Genomic DNA, 18,035 nt, shown 5'->3' with positions numbered 1-18,035 from the left:
ACAGCATGGCTTTTGCCGAGCGGGGCCATATCTGCAGTGGCGAACCCCGGGCTGCGGAGAAGCAGAACGTGCGAACTTAACCGGTGCGCCACCAGCCCGGCCTCATGGCTGTGACTCTTAAGTAGATCTCCATTTTCCAGTCCTTCAGGAAATCTCCTTACATTCTTTCATTGTTGTGAAACTGAACTCAAACCTGTGAAAGAAATTTGTAAAATGCAAAGTAATATAAAAATAATCATCTGATTATCCTCGACAACAACTGTGATGTCAGAGATAAGCTGGGCTAGAAGGAGTTGCCTGAGCCATAGGTCAGGGTTCATGTTCATGGCTCACTGGTTCCAAGTTCAGCCCTTAGAGAACTACATTAGCCAGCTCGGGCTGCCACAACAAGGTACTACAGACTAGGTGACTGAAACAACAGAAATTTGTTTCCTCACAGTCTGAAAGCTAGAGGTCCAGGACGGAGGTGCCAGCAGGGCTGGTTTCTGGTAAGACCTCTCTTTCCAGTTTGTGGATGGCTGCCTTCTTGCTGTGTCCTCACACAGCCTCTCCTCTTCTTCTGAGGACACTGGTCCTATCAGATTAGGGCCCCAACCTCCTGACATCATTTAACCTTAACTGTCTTTTTAAAGGCACTATCTCCAAATATAGTCACTGTGGGGGTTTGGGCTTCAACATATGGATCTGGGGGGACTCAATTCAGTGCATAATAAAAACTGGAATCATGAGCGGGAGGGAGTTCCTGAGATCAGGGTTTTCACACAGAGGAGGGTCTTAAGTTTGTCTATAAATTTAACCCCTATATTGCTGCCTTTAGTAATAAGAATGGCAGTGTTAATCGGTAGTTCCCATACCTTTTAAAAAGACATCTGTAAAACGAATTAAGACAGGCTTCCCCAAAGGGTGCTCTGAGGAACATCCCTTGCACAAGTGATAGAAAGGTTGAGACAGTCCCACCTTTCCCCACTTAGAAAATGTCGCAATGCACAATAGCATATTAAAGATTGAAGAGTTCATTCCTTTACTTAAATAATATTTATTGGGTGTTCACTATTTTCCAGGCACTATGCTATACTGTGAATAAGACAGGGAGTGAGAGCAGGGACCTAACCTAGTGTAGGATGTTAAAGGAATAGGTTGGTTTGGGTTTTTTTTACATTATCAATTTTTTCCCAGTTTCATTGAGATATAATCAACATGTAACATTGCTTAAGTCTAGGGTGTACAACATAATGATTTCATGTATGTATATAATGCGAAATGATCGCCACAGTAAGTTTAGATAACATCTATCACCTCACATAGTTATAAGTTTTTTCCTTGTGATGAGAACTTTTAAGATTTACTCTCTTAGGGGCTGGCCCCGTGGCCAAGTGGTTAAGTTCGCGTGCTCCGCTGCAGGCGGTCCGCTGGGTGCGGATATGGCACTGCTCATCAAACCACGCTGAGGCAGCGTCCCACATACCACAACTAGAAGGACCCACAACAAAGAATATACAACTATGTACCGGGGGGCTTTGGGGAGAAAAAGGAAAAAAATAAAATCTTAAAAAAAAAAAAAAAAGATTTACTCTCTTAGCAACTTTCAAAGGCAATAGGTTGTTGAATGCTGGCTTCCTCAAAATGCCACCAAAATAACCCCTGGAGAAGGCTGGGCTTAGTTCAGTGCTTGTTGAGGTGAGGGATAGACTCTTAGTTTCTCGGAAGGATGAGGGCAAAGGCAGGATATTTATGAGGTTTTGGGGTCTGGATTAAGGTGGCTATTTCAATGCAGAGCTTGATTAGAATTGGGCAAGTTTGTGACATCATAGTTTACGACTGGTGAGCACAGCAAGGAGAGTTTCCAGGCAAGTCTCGAAGAGTAAACAATGTTCGACACTAATCTATTTTCCTGGGAAAGTATATTTACTTTAATGAGAGTAAATTGAGTAGTCTAGTATTCAGATTAATGGATTTTCAGGAAGTTCCTAGAACATACAATAGAATTATTTGCCATTTCATCTTTCTGGGTAAGAAGTTCCTGGAATAGGAAAGTCAGATAAATATAGACAGTAAGCTGTGCATGTGTAGACAGTAAGTTATTTCGATTTCTCAAAAGAAACTTCTTTTAATTTAGTATTCTCCCAACTCATTTGACTATAACTCTTTTTTTCTCATAAAACCTATTAAATTTTCAAAGAACGGACCAGGATAAATGCTAGACTAGGAAGTAATTTCTGGGGGAGTGCTGTGAACCAGTCCTTCTCAAAGAGTGGTCCCCAGACCAGGAGCAATAGCATCTCTGGGGAACGTGTTAGAAATGGGTCCTACCTACTAAATCTGAAACTCTGGGGGTGGGGTCAAGAATCTGTGTGTTTACCCACCCTCCTGGTAACTCTGATGCATGACAAAGTTTGAGAACAGATGCTGAAAGCCTTCTCACAACTCTAACTTCTCTCTCCTCTTTTATTTTTCTGCCCAGTGCAGAACTGAGACATGCGGGTGCCTAGGCAGGCTATACCTGGTGTTCCTTCAAGGAAATAGTCTTTAAATATTTGTCTGCAGGGCTGGGCAGTAGTTAAGTGGTTAAGTAGTTAAGTTAAGTAGTTAAGTTAAGTAGCCAAGTGGTTAAGTTCACACACTCAGCTTCGGAGGCCTGGGGTTTCCCAGTTCGGATCCTGAGCGTGAATCTAGCACTGCTCGTCAAGCCATGCTGAGGCGGGGTCCCACACAGCACAACTAGAAGGACCTACAACTATGTACTGGAGGGCTTTGGGGAGAAGAAGAAAAAATATACATATATTTGTCTACATTTACTTAATGGAGTGGGGGGCAAACCAATTTTTTATAAAAGCTGCATGCCCCTTTCTTTATAATATGATTCAAACTCTGATGTTCTTTCCTCTTATTTGAGCTCTTTGAAAACTGTACTCTCCTTGCACCAGGATCAGTGCATTAGTGAGGAATATAAAATTTACTCAAGATTTTAGAGGGGCTCTGGAGGAGAGGGGCTGGATAGCATGGTATCAGGATTTTGCTTTTAAAAGAATAAATTCCTCCCCGCTCCTCCCACCCCGGCCCTGATAACTCCTCTCCCAAACCTGTCTTCTTCACTCGGCAGCTCTAGGGCCAACTTTCTCTTCCTGCTCCTGACACCTCACCTTCTCTCTGACCTTTTTTTCTGACAGCCATTCAGTTCAATGCCCACAAAAATTTTAAAAGTCTTTACCTCCGCTACTAGCTAATACCACTTTCAAGGAAATTGAAGGAATGCTATTGAGGCTGAAGACTTTGCCTTGTGAACAAAAGCCTCACCCGCTCCCAGGCTCCCCCAGCGCTGGGCTGGTGAGGGTGATGTCAATTTGCATGTCTCCATCTTGGCAGAGAGGAAACCTGAGTTACAGTGGTATCACGTTTCCAATTTGTTCTGGTCAGATTGCAGGGTCCCTTTTAGACTGATGATCCACCCTGACGGAGCCCCCCTTAGTGTGGCTTGGGTCCTGCACCCCACTGTTCTGCCTCCCTCCTGGTGGTTATAGGGAGCAAAGCCGGACAGGGAGAATGAAGGCCATGCCCACAGGGCATTATTGAGGGACTTCGTGTAGGAAGTGGCACATCTGAAAGAGGCCTGTTGTAGCTACCTAGGAGCAGTGGTCTCAGGTTTCAGACTTCATTACACATTAGAATAATCTGAGGAGCTTTTAAAAATGCCAACACCCAGGCCACATTCCACACCAGTTAAATCAGCATCCTTCGTGCAGACCCCAGGAGCCAGTATTTTTTAAAGTTCCCTAAGTAATTCCAATGTGTGGCAAGTTTGAGAACCACTGGACTAAACAGTGTGCCAAATCACACGCAATGCTGAGACGTTATAACCATTTTGTTCAAAGTACATCAGATAACTACATGAGTTCAATTTGCATCACACCCTACCTCACCGATGGGAAATTTGAGACACAAAGGGAAAATGTGACTCAGTAAGAAAGGCCACAGATGAACTGTTGAAGGGCGTATACATGTTGTCACCTTCTCCCAGACACTGTTCCCCTTAAGGCACACAAGATGGCAACTGCTGTGTTATTCTTTGAGGTTCCTGGGACCAAAAAGAGTTTGGAAAATCTTAATGGGTGAGGCAGTCTGAATGGAATCATCATGTAGTAATTTCTGAATTAAGATTTTATATCTGAGAAGCCTGAAACCTGAAGAGGTAAAGTGATCATGATTTTTTTAAAAAATTAATAATAGTTTTGGTTTTAATAATAAAATCTGACTAAAAGCTGTGAGAAATGCTCACATGTGGTCAGAATCAACCTCAAAATAGTTTTAGCTTGTTCTACAGCACTTCACACCATGTGATTCCGGACATACTTCTGTTCACCAGCTCTGGCTCAAAATAAATGTCAAAAAATTCAGACCAAAGGCACTGTCAGGCCACAGAACCCATATCCTGGGGGTTACAGAATGTTTAAATTACAATGGGGAAAAAATGAAAGAAAAAGAGTTGCTAGGGATACAGATACAGTTTCTATTTTAAAAATTAACGCTTTCAGTTTAATTTCGTATTTTTAATTAACCTTTTTTCTGATTGAGTGCTGAAGTTGTAAATTACTAATCCCATTATTACCAGTCGTTGAATCAGTCTAAAGAGGAGCATAGACTAATTGAACAGACCTGTATTTTGGCTGCTTCTGTGACTTTCCTATTTTGCTTTCCACAGGTGAACAATTTCTGCACTGGGATGGGCAGGACAGAAGACACTTGCTGGAAAGAAGAAGCCATTTGGTTGGGGATTATCAGAGTGGAAGCCTCCTGTCTATATCACTGAAGACCTGTGTCACCTGCAGATTGTATACAATATCCGACAACTAAATGAATGGAAGGTCAAAATGCCCCTAAGGACTTTGTCACAGAAGAGTTTCCCCACCAGCCTGTGGTTGAGGACTGAACTTCTTCCAACGTAGATTTAACTTTTGGAATAAAACGCCATCCCCATCGTGACAGATCTTATGAGTTCCCCACTCAATGTCCACTCCCCCTTTTCCTTGCTAACCTAGGATTGCCAGATAAAGCACAGGATGCCCAGTTAAATTTGAGTTTCAAATAAACAGTGGACAATTTTTGGTATAAATGTGTCTCAAATATTACATACTTATACCAAAAAAGAGCATTCACTGTTTGTCCAAAAATCAAATTTAACTAGGTGTCCTGTGTATTTATTTATGAAGCTTGGCACCCCTATGCTAACTAAATGGAAATTCTGTTTGCAGCAGCAATATGCCCATCTGCAGACATTGGATCAGGAGGGATCTAAATCAATCATGGTCATACAGTCCCTCATTTTCCCAGACTTTCTTGCAGCTAAGAGTGTCCATGTGACAAGTTCTGGCCATTGAGACACTAAGGGAAGTCTGTGCGTGTGTGTGGGGTGCAGTTTGAAAAGATTTTTTTTTCTGGCAAAAGAAACATAATGAGGGGTGCTATCTTTGCCCTGTCCCGCCTCCTTGCCTAGAATGGGGGTGTGACACTGGGCTGCAGCCCCCCTGGTTGTAAGGGTAAGCAAAGACAGCTGCAGGGACGCTGGTGCTGACCTTGCTAAGTCCTCGAGCCGAGGCCGGCAGCTGCTACCCCCAGAAGTCTTGTTTGTAAGAAAGATAAACCGTTAGTTGTATAAACCACATGGGTTTTCTGTGACTTGCAGCTGAAAAAACTCCTCTCAAAAAAGGCAAATGCTTGGGGGCCAGCCCCGTGGCTGAGTGGTTGAGTTTGCACGTTGGGCTTTGGCAGCCCAGGGTTTCATCCGCTCGGATCCTGGGCGCGGACGTGGCACCGCTCATCATGCCATGCTGAGGCAGCGTCCTACATGCCACAACTAGAAGGACCCACAGCTAGAATACACAACTATGTACTGGGGGCCTTTGGGGAGAAAAAAGAAAAATAAAATCTTTAAAAAAAAAAAAAGGTAAATGCCGTTGGAGAGGAAACCTTATTATTCATATCTTGACCTGAAGTCATTTACTGGCATCTTGTCCACTGAGAACTAGCCGAGAGGGGGTTTGACTGAGTGACCACTGAGAAGTGCCATAGATCCAGAGCAGGAGGCGCTGTGCAGAGAAGGCCGTGGAGAGGATCCTGCCCTGGCAGGAGAGTCTTCATCACAGAGCTGCCACCTCTTAGTGACATCGATCTGCCAGGCTCTTGCTTGATTTGGGTGAAGCTGGGACTCCTGAGGAATTCCCATAGATTCCTGCCTGTGGTGAGAGGGATGATGGCCTGTCCCCAAAGATGCCCACATCCTAGTCCCTGGAGCCTGTTAGTATATTACATTACATGGCCAACGGGAACTCAGGTAGCAGATGGAGTTAAGGTTGCTAATCAGCCAACTTGAAGATAAGAAGATTATCCTCCATCATCTGCCTTGGCCCAAAGACATCACAAGGACCTTAAAAGCAGAAGATGGAGGCAGAAGAGGGAGACAGAGAGTCAGAATGAGACGTGAAGATGGAAGCGGAGGTGAGACTGATTTGCTGTGAGGACTCGACTGACCACTGCTGGCTTTGAGGATGGAGGAAGGGGCCACAAGCCAAGGAATGTGGGCAGCTCTAGAAGCCGGAAAAGGCAAGGAAATGGATTCTCCCCTGGAGCCTTTAGAGAGGAATGCAGCCCTGCTGATGCCTTGATTTTAGCCCAGTGAGTTCTGCATCAGACTTTTGACCTCCAGAACTGTAAGATAATAAACTTGTATGGTTTTTTTGGGAGGGGGTTCTCTTTTTTTTTAAGGAAGATTAGCCCTGAGGGAACTGCTGCCAATCCTCTTCTTTTTGCTGAGGAAGACTGGCCCTGAGCTAACATTTGTGCCCATCTTTCTCTACTTTATATGTGGGACGCCTACCACAGCATGGTGTGCCAAGTGGTGCCATGTCTGCACCCAGGATCTGAACTGGCGAAGCAGAATGTTCGCACTTAACCACTGCACCACCAGGCCGGCCCCCGTTTTTTTTTTTTAAGATTTTATTTTTCCTTCTTCTCTCTAAAGCCCCCTGGTACATAATTGTATATATTTTTAGTTGTGGGTCCTTCTAGTTGTGGCGTGCTGCCTCAGCAGGGCCTGACACGTAGTGCCATGTCCGCACCTAGGATCTGAACCTGCGAAACCCTGGACCACTGAAGCAGAGTGAGCAAACTTAACCACTCGGCCATGGGGCCAGCCCCTAAATTTGTGCTGTTTAAAGTCATTCTGTTTGTGGTGAGTATAATGTGTTCATTCACCCGTTTGTTCCCTTATCATTCGTCAAATATTATTGAGCTCCTACTGTGAGTCAAGCACTTTATAGATGTTGGGCATATACCATGAACAAACCAATTTAAAACAGGGGCCGGGGCCCGGCCCAGTGGTGCAGCAGTTAAGTTTGCACATTCCACTTCAGTGGCCCAAGGTTCACTGGTTCAGATCCCAGGTGCAGACATGGCATCGCTTGGCAAGCCATGCTGTGGCAGGTGTCCCACATATAAAAAGTAGAGGAAGATGGGCACAGATGATAGCTCAGGGCCAGTCTTCCTCAGCAAAAAGAGGAGGATTGGCAGCAAATGTTAGCTCAGGGCTAATCTTCCTCACAAAAAGACAAAACAAAACAGAGGCTGGTGTGGTGGCGTAGCTCATGCTCTGCTTCCAAGGCCCGGGGTTCACGGGTTTGGATTCCAGATGTAGACCTAGCACTGCCTATCAAGTCATGCTGTGGCAGGCATCCCACACATAAAATAGAGGAAGATGGGCATAGATATTAGCTCAGGGCCAAGCTTCCTCAAAAACAAAAACAAAAACAAAAAAATTTAAAACAACCTCTGCAACCAATTGGTCTCCACTGTGTGAGAGAGAGAGGCAAGACAGGGGTGACCTGAAGAGTTTTTGGCCTGAGCAGCTGGATGGATGGAGTTATGAATGACAGAGGGAGAGGAGGAGGAAGAAGAGGCTGTGGGAGGAGATTGGGGCTGCGTATTGGGCATGCTTAAGATGCTGATTGAACCTCCAAGTGGAGATGTCAACTAAGCAGTGAGAAATATGAAACTGGAGTTCAGAGGAGAGGTCCGGACTGGAAACAAAAAATGAGGGAGATGTTAAATATAGCTGTTTTTAGCAGCGTGAGGCTGGATGAGGTCACCAGGAAGGACTGTAGAGAGAACAGAGAGGAGATCTGAGTTCTGAGTCTGAGCCTTTGCAGGGCGAAGAGGCTGGAAGATAAGGCGGAACCACCAGGCTTAGAAGGACAGCAGAAAAAACAGAGGGTTCAGTGCTCAGTTTGAAAGTGTTTCAAGAAGAAAAGAATGAATATTTGTCTGAAATGCTGCTGAGATGACAAGCAAGATGAGTTCACATAAATGCCTAACAGGTGTAGTAACGTGGAGCTGAATTTGACAAGAGCAGTTTCCCTGGAGACTTTACTTTCACTGGAGTAGACACTTCCTTAGAGAGGGTTTAACAGAATCTGGAGACAGCAGACACAAACAACCAGATCCTTCCTGAAACTCACTTTGCTGTGCTCACGCGAAGGCTCATGCCCCCTGGGAGCCCCTGCGCTGTCTGGAGATCCCAGCCAGCAGCCTGCTGAGTGCAGGGCGCAGGCCTGGCGGCAGCTCCTTCCTACCAGCTCAGTGCCAGGAGATGCTGTGGGGCCGCTTTCTGTACAGCGGGGTCAGAAACTAAGGCAAATGACGGCCACGCCCGTTCATTACTGTGTGGTCTGTGGCTAATGTCACCCTCCAGGGGCAGAGGTAAGTAGTGTGATGGAGACCGTAAAGCCCACAATGCTTAAAATATTTACCATGTGGCCCTTTTCAGAAAAGGGTTGCCAAACTTTGCTGTAAAATAGACAGAGAGAATGAATTAGGGCAGTGGCTACAGGAGGAAGGGGCTCAAGAAAAAGGTTTTTAAAGAAGGGAGAAGGACCATTTTTGCATGCTGCTAAGACAGACACAATAGAGAGAATAAAAATTCATGTTGCAGAAGAGAGAATTGCTGGGTGATGTTCTTGGCTGAGACAGAAGCGTGGGCGTCAAGGGCCCAGGAGGAAGAGTTGGCCTTGCGAGGAGTAGAGACCTATGTCTGTTATTACTATTCTGTGAAAAGACGTGCAACCTCACACATGAGAGAAGTGTGAAAGTTACACCACGTATTTCAGTTTTTACCTATGAAAATTGGCAGAGGTAAGAACTCTGATATTTGCTCTGCTGGCGAGTATGTGGGAAACAGACAGTCACATGTTGTGGGTGAGAGTGGACGTTGGTGCACCTTCCATATGGGAGGCACATCGTGAGGAAGCCTAAGCCTGAGCCTCCTTAGGGCATCGTCCACTCAGGAAACTGACCCTGTGAAACTGACCTTCAATCACCCTTGCAGTGATTACTCAGGAATGAGCTGGGTTATTAGCAGTTCCCTTCGGTGGTCAGGCACACAGCTGGGGTCTCCAGAACACGCAGAGGGTCTGAGAGGGCGCGAACCCTCTTGTGAGTGTAGCAAAGGACATTTTTTGAAGACCTGATAGGATCCTCACCCCAGCACCAGGGTCCAGGGAAGTTTACCCTTCTGGCAGAGATGGTGGCTGAATCTCCAGCTCTGGGAGGTCTTCTTAGAGTTTAAAGTCTTGTATCTTTTACCTTCATTTAAGGAACTTATTTCCTTTGCCTGTGTCTATAGTATCTTTTGCCAATCACCTTTGCCCTTGAAGGAAACTATTACCAAGCCTGATTCATTTTGCCCATCTCATGAAAAGCAAATCACCGAGACAATGAGGTTGCAGCAGAGCAAGGGTTTATTCACAAGGCAGCCAAGCAAGCAGATGGGAGAAATTTCACATCCACTTCCCCCAAAATGGGGATTAGGGATTTTTATGGGCTAAAGGGAGTGGGGTGGCCTGAAGTATGATTGGAGGTAAAGAGAAGTGAGGTAATTGATGATCTGGACAAGCATAGTCAAACTTCATGGCTCTTCATAGGACGCATGTTCACAACATTGTGGCATTAGCACAGACTGAGGGTGGAGTTGTCAGCTCCCTGATGTCAGGTCACTTACTGGACATCTGCACAGGCCCAGTTGATGAGTCAGTGGTCTTTTTTTTTTTTTTTTGAGGAAGATTAGCCCTGAGCTAACATTTGCTGCCAATCCTCCTCTTTTTGCTGAGGAAGACTGGCCCTGAGCTAACATCCATGCCCATCTTCCTCTACTTTCTATGTGGGACACCTGCCACAGCATGGCTTGACAAGCGGTGCATGTCTGCACCCAGGATCCAAACCAGTGAACCCCAGGCTGCTGAAGAGGAACGTGTGCACTTAACCAATGCGCCACGGGGCCGGCCCCTTCCTCTACTTTTTTATACGTGGGATGCCTGCCACAGCATGGCTTGACAAGCGGTGAGTAAGTCCACACCTAGGATCTGAACCGATGAACTGTGGGCCACCAAAGCAGAACGTGTGAACTTAACTGCTGTGCCACTGGGCTGGCCCCTGATTCAGTGGGCTTAACCTACCTGAACAAGGACAAGAAGACTCTCAGCTCCTGAAAGACTTAATCATCCATTACCATGGTAACCTAAGCCTCAACAATGTTATCCGTAGGGTGGGTTTTAGTAATGCATTATCTAACTACTTTTGCAAACAGACGACTAACAGTACAGTTAAAGCAAGTTGTGCCCGGTTTCAAAACCACACAGAGGCCAATACCTATCAACCTTGGTACATACAAATGTATACACATTTTGACCAAGCGATATCACTTCTGGCAATTTATTCTGCACATCTATTTCATACATGTATGAGGATATTCATTGGAACATTGTTTGCAATAGCAAAAGACTGGAAACAACCTAAATGCCCATTAAGGATCTGTTTAAATATCATGGTACATCCCCTCTGCTGTGCACACATTGAAAAAAACAAAGAGGCTTTCTATAAACCAGTGGGGAGTTATTTCCAAAATACGTTAAGTGAAAAACAGCAAGGCAAAGAACAGATGTGCTGGATAGGTATTGCTAAATTGCCTCTGTGTGGTTCAAGGGTGAAGGTGACTGGTGGAGTTATCATCAGAGGCAGGCAAAGGATACACATTCTTTTAACGTCCAGAACATCTCTGGAAAGATACTAGGGAAAAAAAGACAAACCAACTCCCAAAAAAACTTTCACCAGGGGTTGTCTCTGAAGGAAAAGCGGAGTTGTGGAGGCTATACCCTTTTAGATATTTTGAATTCTGTATCTGTGCATGAATGACAATCAAAAAAAGAATACATTGAAAAAATAATACATTTCTTGACAGGAAAAAAATTATGAGAGCCCTTATAAGTTTTTAAGCAGGAGAGAAACATAACGGGATCAAAACTATGTTTTAAGATTAATCAGGTAAGAATTGTTATACATCAAGTTAACTGACAGAGAAGAATTACAATGGAGATTGTCAAATTGTGATGCATTCCATGCTTGAGGTGTTAATGGGTCTAGACTAGAGTGGAAGCAAAAGAAAGGAGCCTGAGACCAGACCACCTGGCAGAAGTTACAGAGACCTGTTCAGCTGAACGTGAGAAAGAGGAATCTACAGCTTAGAGCTGCTGGTGGTGGAATAGAGAGGTAGACATCCCCATCATGGACAGTCTTCCTACAAAAGCTGGACACCCATATCATAACGATGCTGTGAGCATAAAGCAAGTCTTCATCAATGACTGTGTCAGACCGGGTAGTGTCTGAGATCTCTGCCAACCCTGAAATCTTGCGACTTTATGACAGCCTGAGGGATGTCCTAAATTTAGGGACAGAGGAGGTAGGAATCAGATGAGTGACGAAGTTTAGAGGAAGGCAGGAAATTTATCAACTTCAAAGAAAGAGGGTAGGAAACAAGGATTAAGAAGGAAACAGTGTTGTATGTTGCAGAGAAATTGTCAAATCCATTGGATTTGACAGAAGGATGGAGTTATATGAAGTCTTCACTGAACTGAGTTATTGCAGGCTTTGAGTAGTTTGTTTGTTTTAAAGATTTAATTTTTCCTTTTTCTCCCAAAGCCCCCTGGTACATAGTTGTGTATTTTTAGTTGTGGGTCCTTCTAACTGTGGCACGTGGGATGCCACCTCAGCATGGCTTGATGAGCCGAGTCATGTCTGTGCCTAGGATTCAACCTGGTGAAACTCTGGGCGGCTGAAGCAGAGTGCGCAAACTTAACCGCTTGGCCACAGGTCCCGCCCCTAAGAGTAGTCTTAATAGTTGTAGGTGGAAGTTTGAGGGATGAGAAGTAAATGATTAAAGTGGACAACATAGGAAAAGAATTTGAAAATAGAGTGGTTAATAGAAAGGATAGCAAAGACTCCAATTACACACACATTATGCAGCTTCTAGGTGGTCCCACAGCCGACTGATGCTTTGTTCATTTTCTCAGCCTTTTTTCTCTCTGTGATTAATTTTCTATTACTGTTATAGTTTCTATTGCTGTGTCTTCAAGTACGCTAATCTTTTCTTCTTCCCTCTCTAATCTGCTGTTAATCTCGGCTATCTTTTTTTATAGCAGACGGTGTATTTTTGATCTCTAGAAGCCCAATTTTAGATCATCCATGTTACTACTTAACATGCTCAATCTTTCTTCTGCCTTCTTGAGCATGTGGAATACAGTTGTAACAACTGTTTTAATGTCCTATCATTTTAAAAGATCTATTGTTATTGATTGTCCGCCCCCCCTTTATTATGGGTCATATCTTCCAGCTTCTCTGCATGGCTGGGAAATTTTGATTGGATGCCAGACATTGTGAACTTTGCCCTGCTGGGTGCTGGTTATATTTTATTTCTATAAATATTCTTGACCTTTTTTGGGACCCAGGTAAGTGACTTGGAATAGTTGGATCCTTTTGAAGTGTGCTTGTGAGCTTTGCTATTGGGACCAGGGATGATTTTGCCCACTACTGTGTGCTTCATCTGATGTGTTTCCAATTACAAGGCTGGTGGGAACAGGCGCTGTTCTCAGTTCTTCGTGAACTGTGGCATTGTTCCCTCTGCTCCTTCCAGGTGGTTCTTTCCCGGCCTCGAGCAGTTTCCTCATAAACACCATTCTCAGCTGAAGATTGAAGAGCTCCCTTTGCAGATGTTTGGAGCTCTCTCCCCATGTTGTTCCCTCCTTTCTAGTATTTTGCCCTGCAGAGTCGAGCTACGTTGGCCTCACTGGCCTCCCACTCTGGTTCTGTATCTCAGGAAGGCTGCTGAGCTCTGCCTGAGTTGCTCCGAGGGGCAGCCTGGAAGCGTTCCCCAGGGCAATCACACGACTCGCCTCATTTGCTTCCCATTTTTCGGAGATCACTGCCCTGTGCTGCCTGATGTCTAAGTTCTGAAAACCACTATTTCAGAAATAATTTTAACGTATTTTGTATGATTGCTCGTTTGTTTCAGATGGGGAAGTGTTAAAACACAAAATTCAACAGAGTAAATTTTAAAGATCTTATTGGCTTTAGTCAACGATTCGTGAATTGGGCAGGATCCAATCCAGCAGATAGAAAGGAGCTCCGAGGAGTTGGACAAAATGAAAGACTTTTATAGGCAGAAAGGAGAGGAAACAGGGAAGTTATACAAGACAGGGGATGGTTATCGCAAAGTCACCTTCCTTTAGGGAATGGCAGGGGTCTATCAGGCAGATTACCTAACTAACGCCGATCAGGCGATTCCTGATTGACTGGTTTCAGCTTCCATTTCTGGGACAGCCGAAACCATAATTAAGTCTTGGTTTGGTCACGTGGGGCTTAGCATAAGAAACTCTATTTGGGGCCTGTTGTATTGTTTTCAACAAAAGGAAATCTGATCCATGTTACTCCCTCTTGACAGGAAATGGAAATCTATCAAGCTCTTTATTTTAGATAACGCTGGCTGAGTATAGTGGATTTTCCTGTGGTACAAATTAATTATATTGCTTCAACATCTAATGTATATAAAAAGCAGAGCTGATTTTCATCGTATTTCTCAACTGTTTCACCTTTATACATTGGTTTGGGATACTACCACCAGAGGGCACCTCTGCCACATTTCAACCACCACTAGAAAGTCAGTATTAAACGATTTTATATCTGGAAAGTTCTAGTTCACTTAGCATGAGAAGTCTAGTGCTCAGCTTAAAATGCTCTGTGAGCCCACCTGACTACTGTCTCCTTTCACACGCGAGCGCACGCTCCCTGGTATCCAGGACACAGTGTTCATTTATTTCTCCTTCACAGCCTCCAAGCCTTTCCCCTTCCTTTGTTGCGCCACTGCCTCAATATTGTAAAAGCCCCACCCCAGCTTCTCCTAGGCATTCTCACCCTCAGATGAGTGCATTTAGTGTCATGGCCACACCAGCCATCCCTCTGCAGGTGGCTTCTACGTAGGAAACATGGAGTCCAGGCATATTTCCAGAGCCCTAGAGGTCCTCTGCTCCTTGAGAACTCGTCATCATTGCAAACTTAGTGTGTCCACATCCCAACAAATGCTCTCTCCTTTCTGTCTATGCCTCCTGGTCTTTTTAAACAGATGTTTTTAAAAAATCAATTTTGTGGAGGTAGAGTTTACATATGAAGGGGAGCAAACTATGCCACCCCAAAATATGCCTCTTGGCATAAGGATTATCCTGAGCTGGTTATTTTTTTTTTTTTAAGATTTTTCAATTTTTTTCTTTTTCTCCCCAAAGCCCCCCCGGTACATAGTTGTATTATATTCTTCGTTGTGGGTCCTTCTAGTTGTGGCATGTGGGACGCTGCCTCAGCATGGTTTGATGAGCAGTGCCATGTCTGCGCCCAGGATTCAAACCAACGAAACACTGGGCCGCCTGCAGCAGAGTGCTTGATCTTAACCACTCGGCCACAGGGCCAGCCCTGAGCTGGTTATTTTTAAGAAACAGCAAACACAGGAGAAACTCTGAAAATGGAGTAGAAGTCACATTTTTGTAAGAGACATTTATATTGATAAGGGAAATCTCCATTCTTAAGGGTGTCTCTCTTTCTGTACGAGAAAGCGGAGGATGACCACCTCTCTAGAAACTTACCAATGGAGAGGGCGTGGATTTAAATCTGCATAACAACCATTCTCTTGTTTACTGTGCTTTGCCTGGTAACCTCCCCTACCTGGCTCCCTCCCATCCCTACCTACATCTTCTTTTGTCTTTAGCTGGAGATGATATTTAGCGTGGTGACCTGGACCATTTGAAGGAGTTAGTCAGTTTTTCTGGGTATCTCCCCTGTATACAGGAGGTATTTGTCTTAGTAAACTTCTGTTGTTCTCCTGTTAATCTGTCTTTTATTACAGGAGGATCTCAGTTAAGAACCTAGAAGGGTGGAGGGAAAATTAGTTTTCCTTCGCTACACATACAATAAAGTATATCTGTTTTAAGTGTATAGTTCAATGAGTTTTGAGAAATATATGTACCCAAGTAATCACTACCACAATCAAAGTAAAGATTATTTCTCTCAGCCCCAAAAGTAAGCCTCCCCACTGAGCCCCAGGCCACAACTACTCTCCTTCCTGGCCTATAGATTAGATTTACCTGTTCAGAACTTCAAATATGTAAATATGACTCAAACAGCATGTGCTCTTTTGTGTTTGGCATCATTATCTCAGCATGAGGTCTGTGTGATTCATCCATATTGTTGTGTGGATCTGTTTTTTTTGTTGCTGTTTTTTTGAGGAAGATTAGCCCTGAGCTAACTGCTGCCAATCCTCCTCTTTTTGCTGAGGAAGACTGGCCCTGAGCTCACATCCGTGCCCATCTTCCTCTACTTTCTATGTGGGACGCCTACCACAGCATGGCTTGATGAGTGGTGCCACGTCCGCACTTGGGATCTGAACCGGTGAGTCCTGGGCACCCAAAGTGGAACATGCACACTTAACTGCTGCGCCACAGGGCCAGCCCCTGAATCTGTTTTTTTTTTTGAAACAAAGCAGTATTCCAGTGCATGGATATGCATTCAGACAGGTACTTCCTTTAAGCTGTTTTTTCTGCTAAGCATCCTGATAGACATCTGCTCACTAGTTTTTCTTTTTTCTTTTTGACAGAAATGTTGAACTTACTACTGACTAGTTTATTTATTCATGCATGTTATATTTTTTTTCAAAATGGAAATATCTTTTTAAAGCTATATTTGTAAAAAGTGTTTATATGTATATTTTTTACTCAAACATTTCAGTAGCAGAGTAAAAATCCCCAGAAATGAGTGCATGTGCATTTTTTACCTATATCTTTGATCATGGGTAATAACACATAAAATGATTATTCTTGCTTTTTTTTTCATTTAATGATATATTAACATTACTTTCTAAAACAATATAGGGTGATATCCCCACCATTTTCTACAGCTGCATGATATCAACACAACATAACAATGATTTTTCTATCAATGAACTCTGTTTTTTAAAAAAATAGTGTTCCAATGAAACACCATGCATTCCAGCCCTGATGATTGTCTTTGAGCTATTTGCTGCTCTTTACAAGTTGTAGGTGTAAAGGAGAGAAAATATTTTTCCCTTTACCCTTCTAGGTTCTTGGCTGAGACCCCCTTCGGTAATAAAAAGACAGAGTAATAAGATAAAAACAAACTGAAGTTTAAGGATTTGTATATACCTCCTGTATACATGGGAGAGACCCAGGAAAATGGAGCAACTCTCATCACCTTAACAGGGTCTTCAGCTAAACACAAAAGAAAGATGTTGTGGGTGGGGCGAGGCAGTTACGGGAGGTTACCAGGCAAAGCACAGTAAACAAGGGTAAAGCTGTAATGCAGATTTGAATCCAAACCTTCTCCAATGACAAGTTTCTAGAGATGTAGTCATCACCCTCTTCCTGATAAAGAGAGACACCCTTATGAATGGAGTGTCTCCGGTGTCTGCTGTTCCTTAAAAATAATCAGCTTAAAATAATCCTTATGCAAAGAGGCATATTTTGGGGTGACAAATTCTGCTCCGCATCATAGGTAACGGATACATATGCAAATTCCAACCTGTGTGGTAGTGGTTGACTTCCCTGTCCCCAGTCCTGTGGAAAAGTAAGTTTTGTCTCCGTTTGCAATTCATCTCAACATCCCTTTACTCCAAATAAATCTGTGCTGTTTTGACTTTCCGTTTGAACTTGGTTATAACCCTTGCCGGATTCCCTCATATCATATACGTAAAATAAATCCTGTAGCACACATTCTTTTTTTTGTTTTTTTAAAGATTGCCACCTGAGCTAACAACTGTTGCCAATTGTCTTTTTTTTTTTTTCCTTTTTCTCCCCAAAGCCCACGGATACATAGTTGTGTATTTTTAGTTGTGGGTCCTTCTAGTTGTGGCATGTGGGATGCCACCTCAGCATGGCCTGATGAGCAGTGCCATGTCTGCACCCAGGATCTGAACTGGCGAAACCCTGGGCCACTGAAGGGGAGCACAGGACCTTAACCACTCGACCACGGGGTCAGGCCCCCACACATTCATTTTTATATCTGTATGAGTCATGCTTTTACCTTTTTCTGAAAATTATCTTTTAACAACCCTAATTGTTTCCAATATAATCAATATAATTAGGATGTTCATATAATAACTGCCTTCTAGAAAGTTTGTAACAACTTATACCATGATAGCAGTGAAGGGATTAAGAGCCCATCAAAGTGGTATGAAAATTATTTTAAACTGAAAATATCTGAACAACCACCAGCCACAGAAAGAAACATTATCTTTTTTTTTTTTTTTTGAGGAAGATTAGGCCTGAGCTAACATCTGCTGCCAATCCTCCTCTTTTTGCTGAGGAAGACTGGCCCTGAGCTAACATCCATGTCCATCTTCCTCTACTTTATATATGGGAAGCCTACCACAGCATGGCTTGATGAGTGGTGCCATGTCCGCACCCGGGATCTGAACCAGGGAACCCCGGGCCGCCAAAGTGGAACGTGCGCACTTAACCGCTGCACCCCCGGGCTGGCCCCAAAAGAAACATTATCTAAAGTGTAGCAGAGCCTCCAGAAAATGGAGCTCATGGGGAGGCCCCTCTGAGGTAGTTTGCTGATTGGGACAAGACTGATCCGTCACCCCTGGAAGTGGGAATTCAGCT

The sequence above is a fragment of the Equus asinus genome, chromosome 23 (genome assembly GCF_041296235.1).
Source record: "Equus asinus isolate D_3611 breed Donkey chromosome 23, EquAss-T2T_v2, whole genome shotgun sequence".
Taxonomy (NCBI): Eukaryota; Metazoa; Chordata; class Mammalia; order Perissodactyla; family Equidae; genus Equus; species Equus asinus.
Note: the sequence above shows the minus strand (reverse complement) of the source record.